Source organism: Strongylocentrotus purpuratus, unplaced genomic scaffold (assembly GCF_000002235.5).
Source record: "Strongylocentrotus purpuratus isolate Spur 01 unplaced genomic scaffold, Spur_5.0 spur5_scaffold_3, whole genome shotgun sequence".
Lineage (NCBI taxonomy): Eukaryota > Metazoa > Echinodermata > Echinoidea > Camarodonta > Strongylocentrotidae > Strongylocentrotus > Strongylocentrotus purpuratus.
In genome coordinates, this window is record NW_022145609.1 from 36338621 (window position 1) to 36342763 (window position 4143).

General features: G+C 40.6%; 1 long non-coding RNA gene across 1 annotated transcript; it reads right to left on the minus strand.

The window, feature by feature from the left end:
• Nucleotides 1-904: 904 nt before the first annotated feature.
• On the minus strand, nucleotides 905-2464 carry LOC105445088. The gene is made up of 3 exons (XR_973271.2): nucleotides 2375-2464; nucleotides 1885-1998; nucleotides 905-1038 (listed from the first exon to the last, which is right to left on the minus strand). It is a non-coding gene; the product is annotated as an uncharacterized LOC105445088 (long non-coding RNA).
• Nucleotides 2465-4143: the final 1679 nt, after the last annotated feature.

Here is a 4143-nt window from a genome sequence, read left to right on the forward strand (position 1 = left end):
ATTTTCGGCCGCTGTCCGGCCGGCTGCCTTAAAGTTCGTACGGGCGCCGGGACAGTTATTTTAATCCGTACGGGAGCTGTGGTGCTGAGTTGGATGCTCCCAAATCTCCCGGCATTTTTATCTGACCGTAAGGCCGTAAAAAGCCCGTGAAGGGCCCGTAGGGCACCTTACGGTTTCCGTGCGGGCTCCGGACAGTGCCTGAACGGGCACCTCACGATTTTGTTAGGTAAATTCTCATGAAAAATGTTTACGGGCGCCTTGCGGTGCTCAAAGGTACCGTACGTGTACCGTACGGCTTCCTCAAGGGCCCCTCAAGTGCCCCGGGTGATTATGCACAACACCAGGCGTCTGCCGTCCGGGGGCCATTTGAAATGATTATTGCCCGTGCGGGCCCCTCACGGCGGCATCTAAAAATGTATAACGCAGCTTTTAATACAGGAGGTGCGGATGTCAAAGGACACATAGTTCAGTGCACCGCACGGCACCCGCCCGGGCGCCTTGAGGACCCCGGCCGAGTACCTTCCGGGAGCCATGGGTGCACCTGCTCATTGGACGGAGCCCGTAAGCTTACCGGCCGGCACCCTGCCGGCACTCTTACGGGCGCCTTGCATTGCACTGCATAATATGTGACCACACATGCCGGAGAAATGAAAATCGGAAGGGTCCCGTATGGTCTGTAAATCCATGGCAAGTCGCCAGGTAGGGAAAATCGTACGGGGCCCGGTTTATATGTGACCTAGGCATTATTTGTGTTAGAGCCTTTTTTTATTTTCATCCGATTTGGACGAAACATTCACTGTTTTATTTGTTAACTTTTCTCTATTTGTTCAATTTAACTTGCAAATGGGAAAACTTTACTACCTGGTATGCAATCAAGGTTTGCCAGTTGTACCCAATTCCCAGACGTTCCGTTGCATTGCCATACAACAGATTTCGTTTTGTCGTCGCACTGTATAGTGATAAAATCACCTCCTCTGTAGACGCTTTGAGCCATTACAACTTGACTATAGGGCTGATTAGGCAGGGGGCAAATTACCTCTGAAAAGGAAAGTGAAAAATGAAGCAATGTTAGATTTACAATATACCATTGGTCTATTGGCCTTAACCGGGATCTGAGAGTTGTGTAAGTAAATATGTTGCTTATTGATGAAATGAATCAAAGGAGAGATGAGAGCATTTGGTCTTATCCAAACGGATGCTGAAAACCAGAAGGCTTATGAAAGGGCCATAAGAGAGATACGGACGCTCTAGCTGATGATAATGATGATGGTGAAGGTGAAGGAGTTGATGAAAATGATGATTGGTGAAATGAAATGAGTTGTGCAGTATTATCAAAATTGCCGTTTTTAAGGGCAATCCAAACTTTGTAATGAGTTTAATATTTGTATTAGAGCAAATAAGTAAAAGAAACAAATTGGCGTAAAATAAGAATGAATCGGACAAATAATGAATATATATATATATATCATACAGTTGGTATATTAATATATAAATATATAAATATATATATATGAATATATTTATAGATATCGATAAAATTATATTTCTTTATTTCTGCTAACCGCCTTCTATTATGGACATCACATTTTTAAAAAGAAAAGGCCCTCCCGAGTAGTACATTTTGATGAATTTAGTAAATTTGCTTGTTGGAACAAATTGTAAAGTTGTCCACAACAATATCAAAGTGGCAACACTGATTTGAAATCCCCTTATGTTTAGTGATTGCAATTTTCAATTATTCACAACTTTCTTATTGTTTGTTCGACTACTTTCAAACTTTCACCAAACTAATTCTCTAATTTGTCTTCTTTCTTTCAGAACAATTTGCTCTTAAGGTTGGATTTTTCTTTAAAGAAAGCGCTTGAGGAATTAATGGTCGCTCACCTGTTTCACAATATTGTCCCGTATATCCATAATGGCAAATGCATCTGTAATCTATGTCTCCGGGCGACGTAACACACATCCCATTTGAACATGGATTAGTAAGGCAGATTTCACCTATTGGAAGAAAAAGACATCAATCATTGGCTAAATTTACGACCACTCACAAACAGTTTTTTCACTGTTTTGCAACTGCGAATGTTCTGCCCTTGTGTTTATGATATGCCAGTGGGCTGTTTCAATTCGATTCGATTAAAGTGTGGCGTTTTAAAATCTATGAAAACAACGCTCCCCCCCCCCGCCCCCGCCCCCAGGCCTCTTATTCCTTGGTTTTTAGAAAAATGGATTCGGTCTAGGTCAGATAAGGCAGGATATCTATGATTAAGCTGTCTTGAGAAGACCTACCAACCTAAGCTTGAACAAATTACATAACGCCTCTTACCACACTGTGAATAACACCTGAAGTATAACCACAATTCAGATTCAAACTCACCGAAAGCAACTATGGATTCCACGTTGAGACTTACAGAGCCATCCGCAGTTTGCCAAACGCCTGGCTGTTGAAGTCCAAGGGACATCTCAACTGCTGCTGCTTCGTCGTTGAGGTTAGCCCTATCGGAGTCGAAGACCGTGACCTCAAAATCGACAACGACGCTGCCCGACGAGAATCCAGTAATTTCAACATCCCACTCATTAATTTGTGCGCTTACGATGTTCATCAAAACATCGTGGAGCTGACATGAAGAGATTGAATATAATATTAATACCAAGGACGGGTTATGCGAGATTATCGAAAATTTGCTTAATATTTAAATACTTTTTATATAAAGACTTTATTATCATAACATATTCTCCTGTTCTCCAAGCTAAAAGAAGACATAAAACATTGCCTTTGTTCTATGTATTCCTATTGTGACTGTTTTACAACTACAATTACAATGAAAAATGGTAATTTGACATAATCTCGTTAAATCACAGTAATGATATAGGCTCCACTCTAAAAACTGTTGAACTTACGATTTTGTAACAAAGGTTTTCCAGATTGCGGTAAGCTTCTGACTTCGGATCATCAAGAGAATCCGTGAAAATAACCTCCCGACCGTTAAGCCGGGTAAACTTGAAGGAGCCACCAATAATCCTGGAAGCTGTTAAACATAATAAAAATACAGGGAGGTGTGTCATGAGTTCAATTACTTTTCTTACTTTTAAATTCCGTTTCTTATCTAAATACACACAATAACAATGTGTAAAAGAATGATACACAATGTTTAAATTATCCAGGAATGTCCTAATTCATTAAAGCACGCATTCTAATATATGTCTTTCATGAGGCTCTGCTATCATTGGAGTCAACACAAGTTCTTTCCTTTGAGTAGTAGGTTGAATGTTATTCACTTCTGAATTTAACTTACATTAACAAGCAAACTACACATAGGCCTATAGATAGAGTCTTGATAGAACAGAACCATTATGCTTTGAATAGAGCTTTTCACCTTTTTCGTTATTTTTAATTTATGTTCATGTCTGTCTTGTTTTACGAAGTATAAAACCAATCAAACCCAATAAGCAAAATTATGATCGTAGCTGTTAAGGCATTAAATGCTGTTAAACAGACAAGAAAAATGAAATAATCAGATATATTTTTCAATAATAATATAAATAATAATAACATTCAGTCTGTCCAAAAAATTAAAAATCATATCCTCAAGTATAATGTTTGTTATTTGATGACCTGGAGCATTACAATGGCAATGGCACGTACTTTTTATCAGTTGTCTCAGTCTGCGATACTTTGCATTTGTTATGCTTGCCCGGTAATAAAATTATGTACATTGCTCGGGTTTGGAACAATAACCACGAATTTGCTTTAATGAGTCGGCTCCAAAGTACATGGTACCGTGTTCTCAATCTATAATAATAATAATAATAATAATAACAATAATAATGGCTTCTTATATAGCGCATATGTCCGCCACGTCGTGATGCTCCTAGCGCTGCCCGATTATTACTCTTGCTATAGCAAGGCGGCCATTACGACGCTCTAGCATTTTAAGGAATTGATTCCTGCTAGGTAAAGCTACAGTCCCATATACGTCCCGGACCGTCCCGGACCATCCCGGACCCATCCGGGGTGATCTGGGATTCGGTCCGTGTTGATACCGTGTTGGCACCGGGGTGGTCCTGGATGGTCCTGGATGGTCCTGGGCGGTCCGGGAGTCGACCCCGGATGTTTTTGACGGTCAAAAACTGCCGGGGTGGTCC